A 22,904-nucleotide genomic window follows, 5' to 3' on the forward strand; every position below is an offset into this window, starting at 1 on the left:
TTGACGCCCAACTGTATGCCATCATTTATGCCATGATTTTCATCAATAACACTGTCCCAAGGTAACCAAGGACATACTGTGTTGCAATGTATTTTCTCCTTTGAACATCATGGAAATTTCACAAGGTGCCAAGTCATTGTTTACCCTCCATTTTAACTACGAGGATAAAAATAATTAACATCATGATATGAAAACTTGAAGCTATCTTCCCCTTTTGTGTCCAGTTAGCGTTCATATTGTAGATCCCTTCTAAAGCTCAGGATTACCCTCTGAACCACATCGATTCCCAGCTATCTGCCCTGCAGTTGCCCCAGTGGCTTGCAAACTTTATTGCACCGCGATTCTCTTCTGACAACAAAACTTACTACACGACCCCGAGAAGAGGGACGGAAGCCTGAACCCAAGCCCAAGCCCCTTCACCCGGGGGCTTCAGCCTGGGATGGGGGGCTGTAACCATGGCCGGCTCCAGGCACCAGTCTGGCAAGCAGGTGCTTGGGGTGGCCACTCTGGAGAGGGGCGGCACGTCCAGCCATTCGGCGGCAATTCGGCGGACGGTCCCTCACTCCCGCTCAGAGCGAAGGACCTCCTGCCGAATTGCCGCAGCAGATCGCAACTTTTTTTTTTTTTTTTTTTTTTTGCCGCTTGAGGTGGCAAAAACCCTGGAGCCGGCCCTGACTGTAACCTAAGCCCTGCCATCCAGGGCTGAAGCCTTTGGGCTTCGGCTTCAGTCCCAGGCAGTGGGGCTTGGACTTTGGCTTCAGCCCTGGCCCTGAGCAAGTCTAACGCCAGCTCTGGCAACCCCATTAAAATGGGGTCACAACCTACTTTGGGGTCCCAACGCACAATTTGAGAACCGCTGGATTAAGGAGATAACATAAATACAAATATATTTTAACATGATGGGCATGACTACATACATTCCACCACTGTGTTTAATGTATTTTCTTCTGTGTAAGACTTAACATATTTAGTACCAAATCACCCTACCTTTCTGTCAACCACTTACCCTCCCCTCCCCCCAGCTCCCTTCAGGTCACTTGTAATTGGTCACTTTTCCTGTGTGTTTGCTAATCCTTCAGATTTATCTATGTATCTGTTCCAATTGAATTTATACTAAATAAATACTGGACAAAGATAACTGTGACTCCTGTGCAGAAGATGAAGGGGTGCTTGCATTTTTTAATTTGAGCTGGTCAAAAAAGTCTCAGGAGCTCCTCTTAGTCCTACTTTTTTGAAATCTGACAGATGTTCCACCACTATGAAAAAACCTGGAGATACTCTGAGATCCTCTCCCCCCCATTCCCCCTCTGTGATAAAGCATTGCAGCATATGTTCCCTCTCTGCTGGCCAGTGTGAAGCATAGAAAAATCCCAGAAAACCCACAAAACATGAGGGATGGGTAGCTAAGCGGTAGCACATCTCATAGCTGCCACCATCCCCTCCATGGCTACATGAGAGCTAGGTCTGTACAGCTGTGAGGGTGTATGGCCAGCATGAGTATGAAAAGAGCCAACAGTCTACATGCCAGGATGACTTCTCAGGGCTCTGTAACTTATGATGTATTTTCTTTATGACATTGGCCTTGCCTCCTAAAAGTCCAATGAGAGGGATTGGAAATAGCCTAAAGGCTGCAGAGCTTCTGAAATGAATATGTGTCACATACCCCCACCACACACACACACTTTTTTTTTCATGCAGAGGGGAGGATGTGGGACTTAGGGATCTATTCATGAATAACTTAGACAATGTTTACATAGGGATTTTTAGGAAGTTTGCTCAGAAGGGTTTCTGCATTGACTGCATGTAATTGGTATTCATCAGTCTGAACTTCTCTGAGCAAAACAGGACACCCAATCACCACAAAATGTGAGAGGTCTGCATTCCAAAAGAACAGCAGAGAAGAGGGGATCAGACAGGTGTGGGGGCACGACCAGGTGGCCAAAGAAGAGCCTCAGAAAGTGACTAAATTGTATAAATGAAGCAAAATTAGATGTTTTCATATGGTATTTGTTTTTAAATAACAATCTAAATGCCTTGAGGGCTGGCACTGATTTCCCTGCTCTGGGCATGAGGTGATTCAGAATCACACCAAAAAGAAAAAAAATTGAATCCCAAAATGCTAAAAAAAGGAAATACATTAAAGAATAAACTTAATTACGACAATTATACTGGCCTTATATAAGGCAGTGATGCCCAGTCTTTCTCGCTGTTGGAGTCACTCTTTCAATAGATTGATAGCTGAGATTGTACATACTTGGTTTTCTCTTTCTCCCCTTCGATCCTCTTATTATACCCCACTACAGATGCCATGTCTCCATTATTTTCTATCTGCTATCTCCCCACTCCTCCACCCACCACACCCCCATGCACTTTTCTTCCTTGTTCTCTTCTTCTTTCTTGTTTATTTTTTTCTGTTTGTTTTTAGCACCAGTCCTGATTGCTCCCCATGATTGTAACATCACTCAGAAAATGGCTACATGGGAGGCACCCATTGGTAAGCTTGTGGGGCCAGGACACATGCTCTTGCAGCTGTTGTGAGAACAGAGATACAAGCTTGGGACAGCGAACTATTTCCTGAGCCTGAACACATGAGCTGCTCCTGTGATTAGGGACCACTGGAGTAGATGAAATATAAGGCGGCTTTCAAGAAGGTACCACTCACTTTATTCACAGCACCCTTTTGCAGTGGGAAGTCCAAGTGGATCCAGAGTCCAACACTTCTCTTCTCTTCTCCCAAATGCCCACCCTGGACCAGCCATAACCTTATGAAACACTGGTTTAAAGCATTTATTTATTATTAGTATTTAGCCACAAAGAGAAAAAAACTCAATGTTTCAGCTCCTCTGGGCCTCTTCCAAAAAGTATCACACATCACACACAGTAACTCTATGCAGAACTAAGTAAATTACTTAAGCCTGATCTACACTGTGTTCTTTTAGTTTTAGTGCAAACACCTACAGCTGCATTGGTGCAAACCCACAACGCAGACGTGATTTACATCAGTGGAACATGATTTGTACCAGTGCTGATTACCCTAGTGTGACAGTCTGTACCCCTCTGTTCACCTTCTTTACAAGACTATGATAAATTTTGTACAAAGTATGCCTTGTAAGGTATCATATGAAAACTTATAATTTGCTAAACATTATTGTCACGACAAAATATGTGTGGCAAAATTGCAGGAAAGTTATAGAATTCCTTTGTACGGTATTATTAGACATGTTCCAAGTCTGGGGGGGAGCAACCACAAACCAATTCCCCAGAGACAAAAGGTTAGCCAATGCCTCAGCCAGGTATCAACAAAATCAAATGGATCATTGCCTGTTTAAGTGCCCATTCTTTGGCAGGAAAGAGGATGTGGGTGAAAATCTACATTGTGACAAAGAAATAGTTGGGAGTTCCTGTCCACACAGACTTTCCATCTCCTGAACCTCATCAGGCAAGGATTCTCAAAGACGAGAAAGGGCTATAAGAAAGGGGAGCAGACACCCCAAAATGATTCCTCCCTTTCTCTCTACTCATGGCATCGACAACAATTCAAGAATAAAGGAAACAGCACTGGATTGAGGGAAGGATCCTGACAGAAAGGAATTCAGTCAGTAAGACTGCGGGAACATGCAATGAGAGAGACTTTTGCTTTGAATTCACTTAGCTTGTTAAGTTAGGCATTAATTGTGTTTTACTTTTATTTTCTTGTAACCAATTCTGACTTATGCCTCATTACTTGTAAGCACTTAAAATCTATCTTTGGTAGCTAATAACCTTGTTTTATTGCTTTATCTAAATCAGTGTGCTTGGATTGAAGTGTTTGGGAAACTCCATTTGGGATAACAGGATTTGTTCATATAATTTTCTATTAATAAAATGACGGACTTTATATGAGCTTGTATTGTCCAAGAGAGAAGAGGGAAGTACAAGACATACATTTCTGGGGAAAATCTGGGATTGGAAATTTGCTGGTGTTGCTCTGCAGTGTAATTCAAGAGTGGCTGGCTACAGCACTCATATGCAAAACGGGGAGTAACTTGCATGCTGGAGGCTGTGTGTGAGGAGACCAGGAAGGGCAACTCTCACAGTGAAGCAGTGTAAAAGGACACCCCAAATTTGATAATTGAGGAGACAAAGCTGTTCATTGGTTCAGATTGTACGCTCGGTAATGTCACACCTAGTTTCAAACCACGCGGGACTGGTGTATAGCATGTTTGAACAAGAGGTTTGCAGTGGTGCAGCCAAACCAGTGGCTAAAATCCAGTGTAGACAACACGTCAGTCAAACCTCAGTCAAACCCTTTCGTTATCTGTAGTACTGGTGTTGTAGCTTCCGACACATTTTGGGAGCCAATAGCAATACTCCGTACATAATTGGGTTTCCTATAAATCTGTAAACACTATGTTCTCAGTAAAGCATCCTCCACCACAGTTAAAAACAAACAAACAACAAACCAAGTTTAACCTGCCTGATTTATACAGCAACATTTGATTTTTCAATTAGGGCTGTCGATTAATCACAGTTAACTCACACGATTAACTCAAAAAAAATAATCGTGATTAATCACAGTTTTAATCACATTGTTAAACAATCAAATACCAATTGACATTTACTAAATATTTTTGGATGTTTTTCTATATTTTCAAATATATTGATCTGAATTACAACACAGAATACAAAGAGTACACTGCTCACTTTATATTATTATTTTTATTAAAAATATTTGCACTGTAAAAATGATAAAAGAAACAGTATTTTTCAATTCACCTCATACAAGTACTGTAGTGCAATCTCTTTATCATGAAAGTGCAACTTACAAATGTAGATTTTTTTGGTTACATAACTGCACTTAAAAACAAAACAATGCAAAACTTTAGAGCCTGCAAGTCCACTCAGTCCTACTTCTCGTTCATCCAGTCGCTAAGACAAACACGGTTGTTTACATTTATGGGAGATAATGCTGCCCACTTCTTATTTACAAGGTCACCAGAAAGAGAGAACAGGTGTTCACATGGCACTGTTGTAGCTGGCATCGCAAGATATTTACGTGTAAGATGCGTTAAGGATTCATATGCCTCTTCATGCTTCGGCCATCGTTCCAGAGGACATGCTTCCATGCTGATGACGCTCATCAAAAAAATAATGCGTTAATTAAATTTGTGACTGAAGTCCTTGGGGGAGAATTGTATGTCTCCAGTTCTGTTTTACCTACATTCTGCCATATATTTCATGTTATAGTATTCTCGGATGATGACTCAGAACATATTGTTCATTTTAAGCACACTTTCGCTGCAGATCTGACAAAACGCAAAGAAGGTACCAGTGTGAGATTTCTAAGGATAGCTACAGCACTCGACCCAAGGTTTAAGAATCTGAAGTGCCTTCCAAAATCTGAGAGGGATGAGGGGTGGAGCATGCTTTCAGAAGTCTTAAAAGAGCAACACTCCAATGCGGAAATTACAGAACCTGAACACCAAAAAAAGAAAATCAACCTTCTCCTGGTGGCATCTGACTCAGATGATGAAAATGAACATGCATCGGTCCACACTGCTTTGGATTGTTATCGAGCAGAACCCATCAGCAGCATGGACACATGTCCTCTGGAATGGTGTTTGAGGAAAGAAGGGACATATGAATCTTTAGCACATCTGGCATGTAAATATCTTGCAACGTCAGCTACAACAGTGCCATGAGAACACCTAGTCTCACTTTCAGGTGACATTGTGAACAAGAAGTGGGCAGCATTATCTCCTGCAAATGTAAACAAGCTTGTTTGTCTGAGTGATTGGCTGAAGAAGAAATAGGACTGAGTGGACTTGTAGGCTCTAAAGTTTTACATTGTTTTATTTTTGAATGAAGTTATTTTTTGTACATAATTCTACATTTGTAAGTTCAACTTTCACGATAAAGAGATTGCACTACAGTACTTGTATTAGGGGAATCGAAAAATGCAATTTCTTTTGTTTTTTACAGTGCAAATATTTGTAATAAAAAATAAATATAAAGTGAGCACTGTACACTTTGTATTCTGGGTTATAATTGAAATCAATATATTTGAAAATGTAGAAAAAATCCAAAAATATTTAAATAAATGGTATTCTATTATTGTTTAACAGTGTGATTAATTGCACGATTAATAGCAATTAAATTTTTTAATCACGCGATTAATTGTGATAATTTTTTTAAATTGCTTGACAGCCCTATTTTAAATCCAAAGAAATGGAGGGAAGCAGTGAGGAGGAGACATGGATTTTAGTTTGAATATACTGTGCAGTGAGCAAGGGAGGAGTAACTCAGCTAGAATGACTTAGAAACATCCAGAAGCAGAATGTGGCAGTTACTAGACATGGTCACTAACTCTTTCTGAAGCTAAGAAGTTTTCACTGAGGGCAAGCAGTCTTGCAGTTTCCACACATACTCACCATCTGAGAGTGGTCAATCAGAGTTCACAGGGAAAGGCTGCAATTACAGGAGTGAAAGACAGCTCTTTGGACTCAGCAGCTGATTGATGCAGGATCAAGAGATGTGTCTGCTGTGAAGGCTCAGTCCCAATACCTTTGGGTAGAGGATACAGATTTCCTGTCTAACTAGAAACGGAAGAGACCAGTCAACTATTAACCAAAGGACTGAAATCCTGCTAGCTGTAAAAATGCCCAGACTTTTGTTAGCTGACAAGGCTCAGAAATGTTTGGCAAAGAACTGAGATGCTGCCATTCTTCTCAAGCTCTGAAAAATCCAGATGATATACATACATACATATCTATTATGGCAACACTAAAGAGACTGAGAAATCATCTCTGAGAGAAGATCAAAGGATTATATATGTTTATATGTGTATTTTAAAGTACAGAACTGTGTTATATTGCAAGGGTTCTCAATCTTTTTTCTATCATGCCCCACCTTAGCAGGTTTTTTTTTTTACTTGGGGGACCCTGCCTGTTACAATAGCAAAAAGTTACTATAAAAGAGTTACTATAAAAACACCCCTGACCTGTTTAGATGGCATTGTTTGCTCAGATCAGGGGCACTGGAAGGACTGCAAAAATGGTGGGAGGCCAAGCACCAGGTCTCAAAGCCACTCACTCAAATTTGGCCTGGCTGCACCTCCATCATGACAGGGGGTGACTGGGCCAAATTTGAGTGTTGTTGCAGCTCCATGCACAAGGTTTGCCATACCCCTGATTTGCCATGCCCCCTAGAAAGTTTGACAAGTGCTGGCACGGCCCCCGTTGAGAACCTCTGTTATATTTAAATGCAAGCAATAAAGTGGGAAAGTCTGTATAAGGAGCACCAGTAGATTAACTACCTAATCGTTTTTATTTAAAAGTTATTCATAAGTATTCCAAATACTATTCATAGTAATTTTGTGTGTATTATTAAACACTTTTTTGTCAGCTTTGAAGCAGAGTGGGAACTGTTATAAACATTTGGGATTTTTCATACAATAGCCCTGAGATTTAACTCTATGGAATCCTTTCTGAACAGTGTTGTGAAGACATCACTCTGGCCCATGCTTTAGCAAAGAGTTAAGCAGAGGTGCAGGAAAAAGTGGAGTGTTACAGTTGTACATAATATTGCCTCAGCATTCCCCTACCTGTTACACAAGCAGGAGAGCTGGGTGAAAATATTCCAGGAGAGCAAGAAGCAGGGCCCATGCTTAAAATCATTGTGGGCCGGAGTGGGAGCAAAAACTATAACAGCATCCTTCCTCTATCAGTACAGCAGACTCTCTTTCTAGCTTAGGTTTTTAATAATACATATGACCATGCTATGTATATATTGCACACAATTACAGAGTACAAAATTCCAGAAACAAAAGGTTCTTCTCTGGCCCTGGAACAGGATTTTATGTTTATTGCAACTAAACAGCAGTAGCAGCAACAACAAAAACTGTTGTTGAGGCTGGGAAAATGCTGTCTTGAAAATGCCTATTTATATCTCGATCTGAACACTCTTGGGCGTGAGTCTGAGCCATTCTGGCAAGTAATTATTTATGGAGCAATAGCAGCATCCATGTTACCTATTAGTACCCTAAAATCTGATCCAGCGTACTTGTTAGTGTGAGTAGTCCTTACTCACATAAGTAGTCCCACTTATCTCAACTGTTCTCTTTCCCTTTGTCTGTACTGCTGATGCAGTATGTAGTCTGAGACAATGGTACCTTATCCCCTATCTTCTCTGAGGCAACCAAAGAAGCCCTCTAGACAGTCCCTAAAGGCAAAAAAATGCCCATCAATACTGACATATTACTAAACATTTGAATAACTAAGTTTATTATAAACATAACAGACTCAGCCTAAGAACCTGAAGTGAATTTATCCAGGTTCCCATATCCATCGCAACATCAGCATGCTGCCTCCATCCTTTTGCTGATGGGGTGTCTAATCAAGATTAGTGTAGGGGACAAGGAGGAGGGTGTTTCTGGGTGCATTTCTGTGGCATCTTTTGCTACAAACAAAATAAACACAATCTTTTTTTTTGGTAAGAGCCACAAAAGAGGCATTTGAACAACAGCCAAAGTCATAGCTTCCAGGTTGTTTTGTTATTTACCCATTTGGGAACCAGGGAAAGGAACAGCCAAGCCTGTGGTGTTTGCAGACATCCACATGGCAAAAACGAGACCTGGAATTCCCCCAAATCCCTCTAAACAGCCTACAAAATGCTCTGTTTAACAGGAACGTGAAGGTTGCACTCTGACAGAAGCATAGACTCCTTCACCAGACATAATGCTGCTAACAATGCTGTCACCTCTACCCCTCCCACAACCACTAATGACAATGGCTGCAGCTCTTGTGCCATCATCTTCAGTGCCTCAATCACTTACAATACCACCGCCTCCACCATCAGCACCAATGAATTTGTCAGTATTACTGCTCCTGATTCAAGTCTAGCCAGCAGCCCTTTTTAAACACCTTTGAGCCCTTCCTCTGTCTCTTGCACATTGAAAATTTCAGCCGACAGTCTATTTTTTAAACATTCAAGTGCTAGCTTTTAAAGCATTTGATGTCTCTAGCATTTCAGCCTCTTACTTCACACCTCCTGGTCGTAGGGCCAAGTGACATATGAAGAATTTCTTTTGGTTTCCCAAAATATCCTTTGTTTTCTTTTCACAAGAATTCACCTCAATGCCCATGTTTGGCTGAAATGGAGTGAAACAAAAATAAACATGGTACAGCACTATCAGCAGATATCAACACAGTGCATATGCTGAATTGCTGAAAGACAAAGCATTTATCAGCCTAAAAATGTTTTTAAATATGTTAAAACTGGACATTTGCCAGAACAGTTTGCTAGCTAATTCAAACCTGGAGCACAGACTCTTAAATGTGCTGTTTGCAGGAACTTATCAAACAGAGATATTTTTTCTCTTGCTTATCTATATGTAACTTTTTAAAATAAAAAAGCTGTTATATAAATTAATAATTATTATTCAGATCAAAGTTATGTACGCTACCCCTGTTACTAAAAATCAGGCTTGTTCACCAGAATTCGTGGCATTGTTAAAAAAAAAAAAAGTAAAAATGTTAAAAAAAAGAAGAAATCAATGAGGATAAGAGATAATGGGAAAAAACAAACTAAACCAGCTGTTTCACTGGCTGTTTACATAAAGTGGTCATTTCTTTCCTGTTTGTAAAAGCTGATCACAAACACAAGTACCTCAATCCCCACACATCTCTGTAATGAATTATGCATTTCCCTAATGGGCATGAGATCTAAGGCTTGGTCTACACTAAACCCCCAAATCGAACTAAGGTACGCAACTTCAGCGTAGCTGAAGTTCGAAGTACCTTAGTTCGAACTTACCTCGGTCCACACGCGGCAGGCAGGCTCCCCCGTCGACTCCGCGGTACTCCTCTCGTCTAGCTGGAGTACCACAGTCGACGGCGAGCACTTCCTGGTTCGACTTATCGCGTCCAGACAAGACGCGATAAGTCGAACCCAGAACTTCGATTCCCAGCCGCCGAACTAGCGGCTGGGTGTAGACATAGCCTAAGAAAACAAGGTGCCATTGTTAATTTGGAACACAATAAATTCAGGGAAAGCAATGGCTCATTTGTCCTAGTAAACTGAAAAAACATGGCAAACCATCTATTAAATGTTAAAAACTACTGGCCAGATCACTTTCTCCCATGAGCCAGGATATGAATTTAGGACTACATTCTACCCTCAATCGTCATCTGATCTCCCACTGATGTTGACAGGAGGGTTACACAAAGGACATGAGTGGAATTCAGCCTATAGTTAGCAACTGAAGTTTACTTATCATTATGTGTACCTTGTTGTCAGATTTGGGTAAATATGTTCCCCTTTAGAACCATCACTATTTCTACCCTTTGCTTAATACTGACATTTAAATTCCAGTTTGATTAAAAGGAAGTACCATATCTCACGCACTCAGAGTCATTGTTTCAGCCTGTCTGCCCATTCAGAAAGTCAGCACTGCATTGGTTGACACTCAGTTCACATTTGGAAAGGTCTGGGGGGAAAGTGTTAACCAAGAAGGCTCAGATACTTAATTTTTTTTTTCAACCTAAAACTAAGGCCATGATATTAAAAAATGACTAGTGATTTTTTGGTGCCCAAAGGGAGACCCCTTAAAGAGACATGATTTTCAGAGTTTGAGTGCTCAGTACTTTTTGAAATTGGGCCATTTTAAGTTGTCTCAAGCTGGATACCCAAAATGGTTCATCACTAATGAATGTCTTGGCCTTAGTTCTGGTGAATGTGAATGTGCCATGCAAACAACACAAATACATCAAACAGGCCAGGAGTTTGACACCACTGACACAGACAGATAGAAACCTGGAGGGAGGGTGAAGAAAAAAATAATACCTGTTCTCCTATGGGGCTAAATCCTCCACTGGGTTCAGCTGTTCATGCCAAGATACAAGGGTGCAAATTGCAAAATTCTGCAAAAGCAGGCAATGATCAAGTTCAACATTCATATAAAATCATTGTAACTAACAGTCCAATTTACCATACACCCCTGGGCTCTTTAAAATGCATTTTTTCTTAAGTATGTCTACAAACACTATGTTCTTTTGACTACAACATGCTTCATACCATTCTTATCTGAGTATTCCTTTGTGGTCCATATTTTTAGATCTTAGCTATTTCTCTCTTGTGCTTGATAGGGCATTTTGACAAAAACCTTAATAATATGACAGGAAAAACTGTAACTGGAAAATACACTTATTTAAGATTTGATATCCACTATCAGATTGAACAATGCAAATACAACACGGAAAAAGATCCATTGATTGGAAGAAGGCAGAATTGCAGTGAATGCAGGTGCTCATGAACTGAGGAATCTGGTGATTTGCTGAAGAGCCAAATTAGTTTGATAGTTCAACACCTTAGTGGAAATGATAGTCTGCTCCCATGTATAATTTTTATGAGTCACAGCTAATGCCATAATCTTATTTAAATTCATTCAAAACTGATTTTGAACCCAGATGGTGGCCTGATTTTCTGAGCTATTTCACTCTCATTGCTAATTGTCATACAGTACAGTTCAGAACAGTAGTGTCATTCATAGGATGATACAGGCTGCAAAGTATCAGGCTCAAATGGGGAATATTAAAACAATTGTTTATTCATTCTGTGAGAGTAATTTTAAAAATGGCATTGTCAGAAACTAATGAACTTTCTTCTAACTTGTAGAACCTGATATCGCATGAAGAGTTTTTAAAAGTTATATGGGGGTGGGGGGTTCATAGGGGCAAAGAGGGTGCACAGCAGGGAATGTGAATACTCACTTGTGGATGCCCTTAAAACTTGAGGAATTTTCAAAGTTGAGTGTGGGCAGTGCCAAAATTTTGAAAATTTGGCCGCTGCCCAGGTTGCCTAGACATTCCAACACTAGATAAGCACTTAGCCTCAGGGATTTTCAAAAGGCAGCTGTCATGTTATATTCTAGTACCCAGCTACTGCTCTGCCCATATGCTGCCAAAGGCTCTGTTCTTTGAGCCTAGCACTCAGCAGGAAGCTAAACAAGTTTTATGTGGTGACTGCCAACACCACCATTCTGTATTAGTAGGCTTGCACATGGACTGGCAAAGACATAACCCCTCACCCAGCATCTGCAGTTAACCCTCCACAGGAATGCAAAGACAAACTGTTACCGTAATGTGTGCAACAGAGCTGTGCAAATAACTGATTTTTTTGGTCTGCTGGCAGTTCTGGAGAAAAAAAAATTAAAAAAAATATCTGGGTCAAATCAAAAAATTTTCAAAATTTTCAGCAAACCAAAAAGTTGAAAAAAAGTTAATTTCAGGTCAAACAAAAGGTTTCAAAACACAGAATGAATCATTTCCTTCAGCCTAAAACTAAACGCTTTGTTTCGATTGTGACCATTTAAAAAAAAAATAAAGTTGGAGGCCATTTTGAAAAGAAAAGTAGTTTTGAATAGAAAAATCAGAACATTTCATTTAGAAAAAGGTTGAAATGAAATGTTTTGATGTTTTCAAATTTTTTTCTACCCCCAAAATGAACAGTTTGGCAAAACTGATCTCAATTTATGAAACATTTTAGTGTGGCCAAATCTATTTTTTGTCAAAAGAAAGTTTTGGCAAAATTTTTTTGCCCAGCTCTAATGTGCACCTCCACAGCCAGCTTAGTTCACCTCTGACCCATTGACACTTGGCCCTGGCCCTATTAGTAACTCTACAGCATCTGATCCAACCCTTGAATGAGGAGAGGGAGAGCAAGAGAGCTACCTACTAGTGCCAATCTGTCTTACCACACTGCTTGGTATAAAGGCCCCTCCAAGAAGGCAGCTGCTGTAAGAAGGAAAGAACAACATAAAACCACAAGTCAGAGAAGTAACCCTGCAGTGCAGCCATGAATCCACTCCCCATGCCCTTCTCATTGTAATCACAGTCAAACTGACTTTTGGTTTTTGCTTGGCCCAACGGCACCGTGATATTACTGAAGAACTCATTCTGCACCCTACTCATGAGAGTGTGACTAATTCAACTCTTACTCATTCCCTCTTCACTGCTCACCTGCAAATTTGTTGTCAAACTGCCTTTGATGGCCCTTATTTTGGATGCTGGGTATGAACCCCAGCTCCACCAACTCTATCCAGCACCTTCACCCCATCAGGGTCCACGGTCTCCTCAGCCCCCTCCTCATCTTCATTCTCCTGGTTCCCTGAGTGTCCAAAGAAATGACCAGCTCCATTTGGGGCACAGAGTGGGCTGCTTATGCCAACATAAGGTTTTGAATATTCTAACAATAGGGTGCATGGTCCAAGGAGTTCATTATGTAAGGCCAGGACTGCCAACAGGAGGGTGGGGTGGGAAAGGGGGCAATTGCCCAAGGGCCTGGGTGATTTAAAAGGGCCCTGGAGCTCCAGTCCCGGGCCCTTTTAAATCGCCCGGGCAGGCCGCAGGGCTCCTAGGGGTGTGCCGGCAGTGGCAAAGGCAGCCGGGTAGGCATGTGGAAGTCCTGGTTGTGCTAGAAGAGCGCGCCCAGGAGCGCAGCCGGCAGCTCACTGGGCACCAGCAGCGCAGCCAGCAGCAGCTTGGGCCCATTGACTCTTTTGCCCTGGGGCCCGGAATTGCTGTCGGCGGGCCTGTGTAAGGCATATCTTTTCACCAACGTGAAGCTCATTGAAATCACTGAAACTCCATGTGAGTGTTGACTTCCAAGAGATCACTTTGTAGGGGTGGAGCCTTAAACAGTAACTGAACTTCTACCAAATATGACTCACACCACCTTTCAATTCTCTAAGGGAGCTGGCTCACCCTTCATAGCTCATTGTGCTGTGGGCATTCATTTACCATTCTGACATAAGCTAGTGCTTCACTGCATGATGCTGCTGATGTTTTTGTCAGCGTGAGGAATGCAGTGCAATTGTTGCAGAAATCATCTAAGAAAAGGAGACCTTAATATGTACCATCTGTTTTACAAAAAACCTCAATGTGGTAATGCGTTTGCAATACCAGAAGCAATATCTCTAAGACATGAAATGAACATATGTTGTGTAAGAGCCTTCAGGCTGACATTGAAAAAGAGAAAAGATAGTACTTCAAGGCAAATATTGTCCCAATAGAAAGACTGCCAGAACCAATATGGCTCAGTCTATTGACAAGTCTCTTGTGAACAACGTCATATAAAGACTTGCACATTGTTATGGGTTGTACAGCTCTATGCCCCATTTTTTTTTAGCTTAGGAAAAAAGTAGAAAACACCTTCACTGCCACACTGGCTACTCTCCTGTTTCATATCAACAGATGTTGTCAGATGAAGACGTGCTGTCCAGTATTCTTTGATTAACCAATTTTAAAAATATGTCTGTAAAACTCACGCTGGCTTCTTATGCCAGACTAAGCAAGCAGTGTGTTTGGAAGGAAAGAGAAAATGAAAGAAGACTGTTAAAAGATGCTTTCAAATACATTTGTCTTTTTGCTGTTAGTATGAATACTTTTTGTGTGTGAAGGGGTTAAAGGTCTCTACTGTGGTACTAAAATTAAAATAGTATTGCAGCCACACTACTTTCTTCATGAAATTACATGATTGGCAATACAGACCTAACAATGATTTTGTTTTAAAGGATTAAATGAAATCCTGAGTTATTTTCTTGTCAGCCACACTTTTAATAACTATAATGTAGCAACCATAAACCTTTCAGAGAAAAAGCAAACAAAAACTGTTGTGTTACATTATGTAGATTTGGCAAACTCTGCATAAAATTTTTTCATTATAAACCAAATTTTGACCAGTCAACCAAAATTGGACAAACTCATCTAAAAATTCTCATAACTAGTATTCTGCCAGAAAAGTAGTTATCTGGTAAGTTTGAATGTAATTAGATAAGGAATTCATTAAACATTAATATACGAGACTTTTTTCCTTTTGCAAATGTTTCTTAACTTTTTAGGTCAGAAATGGCTTGGCCCCAAACCTCCATATTTAGTTTGCTGTGGTTGTCCTCAAGAAGAACTGGTACCTTTGACCTCAGCTGGTAAAGTCTGGTCAGCTAACTTTAGAGTTAATTGCTATGGGCTAGATTCTGCCACCATTACTCACACTGAGACAAGTAATGCATTACTCTCAGTGTAGTTCCATTTATTTCAGTCAGACTACTTGAGGAATGAGATACTGTTTAAAGTGAGTAAGGGTTTTTATAATCTATGCTACCTACTTTATATATCTGATTTACTGCTGTGGTACTCCAGTTTTACCCTAGTATAATTCCATTGATTTAATTGGAGTGGTGAATCAGACCCAACATTTGTAAATACTAGTAAATGTGATGGAGCTTAACACATTTGCAGCTACCTGCAGCCTTAGCCTCTGTAGCCAAAGAGGTGTTTTGGAATTCCACTGCATTTCTCCTGTGGGTTGTATTCATTCCCCAGGAGGGAGTTTTTCTTCTGTAGATTGTAGATGCTACAACCTCTCTTCTTTATAAACAGCACACAAGGAACCTTTCCTCCATCAGATCTTATAAACACTGCAGGAGAGAACTCTTCTACTCTGGATCTTAGCAGCACGCACTATTTCTAAGTATAGTACAATTCTGATTATCTTCACCACCCGTTATATCAAACAAGATGTGTTCACTGACCTTTGAGTAAGGAAAGAACCATGAAGGTTGAGAGCTCACGAACTCTACAGGAGAGAACCATAACCTCCTTATGTTATCTTTTATGGAGTTTTTTAAACTCCGCATATACCCCACCATGAGGAATTTATAGGCTCAGCATACTCCCTTAGAACATAAACATAAGAACATAAGAACGGCCGTACTGGGTCAGACCAAAGGTCCATCTAGCCCTGTATCCTGTCTACCGGCAGTGGCCAATGCCAGGTGCCCCAGAGGGAGTGAACCTAACAGGTAATGATCAAGTGATCTTTCTTCTGCCATCCATCTCCACCCTCTGACAAACAAAGGCTAGGGACACCATTCCTTACCCTAACAGCCTAGGTAATAGCCATTAATGGACTTAACCTCCATGAATTTATCCAGTTCTCTTTTAAACGCTGTTATAGTCCTAGCCTTCACAACCTCCTCAGGCAAGGAGTTCCACAAGTTGACTGTGCACTGTGTGAAGAAGAACTTCCTTTTATTTGTTTTAAACCTGCTGCACATTAATTTCATTTGGTGGCCCCTAGTTCTTGTATTATGGGAATAAGTAAATAACTTTTCCTTATCTACTTTCTCCACATCACTCATGATTTTATATACCTCTATCATATCCCCCCTTAGTCTCTTTTCCAAGCTGAAAAGTCCTAGCCTCTTTAATCTCTCCTCATATGGGACCCGTTCCAAACCCCTAATAATTTTAGTTGCCCTTCTCTGAACCTTTTTTGGTCCCAGTATATCTTTTTTGAGATGAGGAGACCACATCTATACACAGTATTCAAGATGTGGGCATACTATCAATTTATATAAGGGCAATAATATATTCTCTGTCTTATTCTCTATCCCCTTTTTAATGATTCCTAACATCCTGTTTGCTTTTTTGACTGCCTCTGCACACTGCGTGGAGGTCTTCAGAGAACTATCCACGATGACTCCAGGATCTTTTTCCTGATTTGTTGTAGCTAAATTAGCCCCCATCATGTTGTATGTATAGTTGGGGTTATTTTTTCCAATGTGCATTACTTTACATTTATCCACATTAAATTTCATTAGCCATTTTGTTGCCCAATCACTTAGTTTTGTGAGATCTTTTTGAAGTTCTTCACAGTCTGCTTTGGTCTTAACTGTCTTGAACAGTTTAGTATCATCTGCAAACTTTGCCACCTCACTTTTTACCCCTTTCTCCAGATCATTTATGAATAAATTGATTAGGATTGGTCCTAGGACTGACCCTTGGGGGAACACCACTAGTTACCCCTCTCCATTCTAAAAATTTACCATTTATTCCTACCCTTTTCCCCCTGTCTTTTAACCAGTTCTCAATCCATGAAAGGACCTTTCCTTTTAACTCATGACAACTTAATTTACGTAAGAGCCTTTGGTGAGGGACCTTGTCAAAGGCTTTCTGGAAATCTAAGTTTACTATGTCCACAGGATCCCCCTTGTCCACGTTTGTTGACCCCCTTCAAAGAACTCTACTAGATTAGTAAGACACGATTTCCCTTTACAGAAACCATGTTGACTTTTGCCCAACAATTTATGTTCTTCTATGTGTCTGACAATTTTATTCTTTACTATTGTTTCAACTAATTTGCCTGATCCTGAAGTTAGACTTACTGGTCTCTAATTGCTGGGATTACCTCTAGAGCTCTTTTTAAATATTGGTGTTACATTAGCTATCTTCCAGTCATTTGGTACAGAAACCGATTTAAAGGACAGGTTACAAACCTTAGTTAATAGTTCCGCAATTTGACATTTGAGTTCTTTCAGAACTCTTGGGTGAATGTCATCTGGTCCCAGTGACTGTTAATGTTAAGTTTATCAATTAATTCCAAAACCTCCTCTAGTGACACGTCAATCTGTGACAGTTCCTCAGAATTGTCACCTACAAAAGCTGGCTCAGATTTGGGAATCTCCCTAACATCCTCAGCCGTGAAGACTGGAGCAAAGAATCCATTTAGTTTCTCTGCAATGACTTTATCGTCTTTAAGCGCTCCTTTTGTATCTCGATCATCCAGGGGCCCCACTGGTTGTTTAGCAGGCTTCCTGCTTCTGATGTACTTAAAAAACATTTTGTTATTACCTTTTGAGTTTTTGGCTAGCCGTTCTTCAAGCTCCTCTTTGGCTTTTCTTATTAATTTTTACACTTAATTTGGCAGTGTTTATGCTCCTTTCTATTTACCTCACTAGGATTTGACTTCCACTTTTTAAAAGATGCCTTTTTATCTCTCACTGCTTCTTTTACATGGTTGTTAAGCCACAGTGGCTCTTTTTTAGTTCTTTTACTGTGTTTCTTAATTTGGGGTATACATTTAAGTTGGGCCTCTATTATGGTGTCTTTAAAAAGCGTCCATGCAGCTTGCAGGGATTTCACTTTAGTCACTGTACCTTTTAATTTCTGTTTAACTAACCCCCTCATTTTTGCATAGTTCCCCTTTTTGAAATTAAATGCCAGAGTGTTGGGCTGTTGAGATGTTCTTCCCACCACAGGGATGTTAAATGTTATTATATTATGGTCACTATTTCCAAGTGGTCCTGTTATAGTTACCTCTTGGACCAGCTTCTGCGCTCTATTCAGGACTAAATCTAGAGTTGCCTCTCCCCTTGTGGGTTCCCATACCAGCTGCTCCAAAAAGCAGTCATTTAAAGTATCGAGAAATTCTGTCTCTGCATTTCGTCCTGAGGTGACACGTTCCCAGTCAATATTCTTACTGAGCTGATAAGATACCCTGGTTCCAACATATATATTCAGAAAGACAAACCAAGACCTTGTGTCAGATCTAAGGTCATTTTGAATAAGTAACTGTTGACTATCAGGTACTGTTAAAAACAGGGCTAGAAAGAAAAATTGACAAACTTTTAGAAATTTGGGGATTTAAAAAAAAAGAAAAACATAGGTAAAAAGCTTTGTTAAGATAGCTATGTACAAGAAGAACCATTATGTAACATAGTCGTAGCAATCCAACAGAAAGCTAAAATGTATAACGGGGGAGAGATAGCTCAGTGGTTTGAGCATTGGCCTGTTAAACTCAGTGTTGTGAGTTCAATCCTTGAGGGAGCCACTTAGGGATCTGGGGCAAAATCAGTACTTAGTCCTGCCTAGTGAAGGCAGGGGGCTGGACTTGATGACTGTCCCTTCTAGTTCTAGGAGACAGGATATCTTTATTTATTAAGAATTAACAACCAACATAAGTAAGTGTTGTTGCTGCAATTTTAAGTAACTATTTCCAGACCTTTTGATGTTCAGAGCTTTTGAAAATACTGGTACAATATTATAACCTCATGAATGACAGCCTTTTTAAAATATAAGGTCAGGATTCTAGTAATGTTGTTTAAATGAACAGATAACTCTTTTTGAACTGTGGTTTTATCTTAACTAAGCTTTTTGTCAGGAAATAGTTCAAAATCAATGTGAAATAAATTGCAAACACCAACAACAAAGCAAGTGAATGGATTTTGTCAGAAAACACATGATGAATTAATTTCCAATAAGGTCCCACCATTGAAGTCTACAGTATGAAAAGTGAAGGGAAGACAATAAATAATGACTCTATCAATTTTCCCCAAATGCTGTCCAGAAAGAATGGTGTGTATATAAACCTTAAAAAAAAGCCCACAGAATCCAGAGAACAAATATATGCCATTGGGTGTGCTTATTATTAAATTAAAGTGATATTGAACATAAAAATCACATGTTATAAGCAAATATTTTCATCTATATTACTATTAATGGTGATTATTTATTATTTGTATTGTAGTAGCTACTAAGGAGCCACTGTCATGGATCTGAACACCATTGTGCGAAGTGCCATATAAACAGAACAAAAGCCAGTCACTGTTCCAAAGATCTTACAATCTAACAAGTCTTGAGCCCCCAGACTGCATTCAGATCCACCAGAACAGAGTCTGTGTCTGCAAAACCTATTGACTTTCTCCAGAATTGCCATATTTTTCACATTGCTCATTCTACAACCTTTGAAAATACATTGGGTAATCTGACTTTAATGTAACTCCACACAAATACAGAAGTCTATGCGAGTTGAGCCAACTGGATTAGTTTCTTAGGTTAATGACAGCACAAGAATTTTAGAAATCTAATTTTCTTGTCACTGTGCCTTGTGTACAACACTACAGAAAAGGGACCACAGAACACTAGTACTTTTGGCATATTTGCTTGCTCCATAGGCATGCCTTGAATAATAAAAATATTTGCTAGACTTCTGAATGATTTTACAATTAATTTCATATTATACAGTTAAATTCTGGTTTGTAACAAACAGATATATAGGTGGGTTGATGAAAAGTGACCACAATTTATTCCACTAGTGAATGTTTTCTAAATAGATACTTTAACCTGCTAATTTTGATATCAATTTTGCCTGAGTAAGGACTGCATAATTGGGCACAGTGTAAGTCTATATGGTGTCAGTACTAGAGCATCTTTTTATATATATATAAAAAAGCTAAAAATTGATAGCACAGATGCCTGAGTAATTTTTCATGCTATACGATGCATTTATAAAGATTATTGCTGGAGCAATATGAAAAAGTTTGCATATCAAAATAAATTATTAACACGAGTGCTGGATTTTTGCCTCATTTTAAGCCAATGGGATTTAACATTTTTGTCAGAGGAAAACAGTTTTTGTCATGTGTGCAGCACATTGGATCTAGATCTGAATGTCTAAGCTGATATAAAGTCTACTGGGTGACTCAGACTTAATCTGAAAATCACCCAAAAATCCACACCTCATTGCCAGATCAGTTGATAAGGCTGCATGAGTAGGGACACCAATAACACTGGAAATATAATTTGTGAAAACTCAACTGAAATAAACGGAAGCCTTTCAGTGGGAACAGGGATCATATATGTGAGGTTAGAATTCAATCCTATTCAGAAGCATAACAATGTAGGAAATTAGAATAGGCAAATATCGAATGAGGACAGACAAATTAAATAGGGGAGGAGATGAAATTAGTGTCAACCAAAACTCTAAATGATTAGTTTAAGATGGGGGATGTAGGACTAAAGCAAATTAATCTGTTCCTGCCTCCACTAGACTTGTCTGATGTGTATCTACTTTGCTGATTGTCTTATCTAGTGTGTTTAGATGAATGTGGAAATTTCTTCTTGTTTTCTTTCTTTTTTTTTTTTTTTTTTTTTTTTTTTTTTGACAATTTGACATTAACTTATCTACTGGTTCACCAAAGAGCTTGTTTATGAGCAATTTCCTAAGTTGCTTCATCTGAACCTTGGGTTTCAAGTGCCACAACCACATTTATCTGTTGTATGCCTGCCATTTCAGAAGTGCTGGGACTACTGGGGTAGAGACCTCTGTAGCGCTCCAGAGAGTAATTATCATTCTTCTGAAATGCAGACCAACTGCTATAATTCTGAGACAAAAATATTTGTGTAAATAATTTAGGAGTGTCTTGAATAAGGAGGTTCTTGGGCTCTACAGAAGGAGGTCTCTCCATCTGGTGCAGCTCTGGAGGCAAAGCAAACTGGTAGGTATTTTGATAGGCTGGGCTTAGTCCCATGTCACAGTTTACAGGTCTGGTTCTTTTCCCAGAGATGCAGGAAGACATACGTTCCATTTGTAGACCTACAGTCCATATTAAACATACTGCTATATATCGTATGTTGCCATCATTAAAATCGTCCTGTAAGTTACTCTGAATCTTTGATGGTAGAAAATACCAAGGAATCCTTCTGAACTCATCTTTGTACACTCCTCTGCATTTTCTCATTTCACGGGGCTGTCCTCTGTCCTCTTACAATGCTTTTGTCAAAGATTGATACATTTCTGTCTTCATATTTTACCACCGCCACCGCCAAAAAGAAGTTGTTTATCAGTTCTAATTTAAAAAGCAAGAACTGTACAGGAAGGAACACAAAACAAATATAACATTTTTTCATATATTAAGCACATTTTAGAAATAGTTTTCTTGATATTTTCCTTTGATGGACTGACCATCATCCTTTACCATCCGAATTTTCTCATTTGTGATAATGAGCTCTGTTGAACAGGCGGGTAGATTTAGATCAAGTGAGATAGAAAGCTGAGCTTGAACTTTGACCTTCTTCCAGGATCCTTTGTGAGGTGCTGTTCTGCTAGGTACACAGCAGTTTTCACAGGAAAAACAAGTCCCTTTTTATGGGATTCCCCGTTTCCCATTCATGAACACTAATGAAAAAGCCAATTGATTACTTTTGCTTTACAGCAAACTATTTTGCACAATTGTACTTGTTTACTGTAACTGGGAAGAATAAAATTAGAGTAGCCTCTGTTCATTCCATCAGCCAATACATACAGCTCATACAGTGAACAGTAGTGGGTCAAACAGTGGTGACTAATAAGACTAATAAGACTTATTCTATGTTGGAGCTAACAAATTCTTTATCAGTACTTCAACCATTCTGCTTATGTGGCCTCATTGTTAAGATTATGCCTTTCATCTATGGGAACTAATCCCTTACATATACAATTTTAGCAAGAAGCTTATGAAATGTGTATTAAAGCAGTATTGACTTGTCTAACAATAAAAAGTACAATTAGGCTTCCAACACATAGCATTACTAATTTGCATAAAAACCTCTCTAACCTATTCCTTTTACTGAAGAATATAACCAAAAGGTTACATTCTGTACCATGCACCAGTAATTTACTGTAAAATCAGCAGATAGCTGTACCTATGTAATAGTGTTCACTTTTCTTTGTGCAAATCTTTTAAAAGTGAATTTACATGCTGCATATATCAATAAGAAATAATATTAAAGATCATTAGACTGAATGGCCAAACACAATGGGTTCCTTTGATAATGTCACATAATGCAATAATTCAAGCCTGTTACTTATCAAGAGTCACTGTCCTGATAGAATCACCCTTAGGGTCAGACTGTAGATACAGTTTTATCACACCTTCCAGTTGTGGTGACTCTTTTTCATAATGTACTATTTAAGCAAGAAGCTTAAAGGAACCATAGAAGAGTAATAATGACCAGTCTATGCATAAAAATGTATAAATAGTTAGGCTTCCAACACTAAGCATTTCCATCTAAGAAGATTACTAAATATCCCCTTTCCAACATTCCTCATTTCCATAACCAAATAGGTGCCATTGTCTATTCACTCTCCATGTACTATGCCTGTTTGTAATATTATAGTAATTCTTTTTCTTTGTGTACCACAGCAAATAGTAAATTAGGCTTGTAAAATATATAACCAACTGTAAGTAATAGTAATAGATGATTCATACTGATTTAGTTTCCTTAGAATTCTCCAAATAGGAATCAAAAGAACAGGCTGCATGCTACCCA

The sequence above is a fragment of the Terrapene carolina genome, unplaced genomic scaffold, assembly GCF_002925995.2.
Source record: "Terrapene carolina triunguis isolate 2854851 unplaced genomic scaffold, T_m_triunguis-2.0 Scaffold68, whole genome shotgun sequence".
NCBI lineage: Eukaryota > Metazoa > Chordata > Testudines > Emydidae > Terrapene > Terrapene triunguis.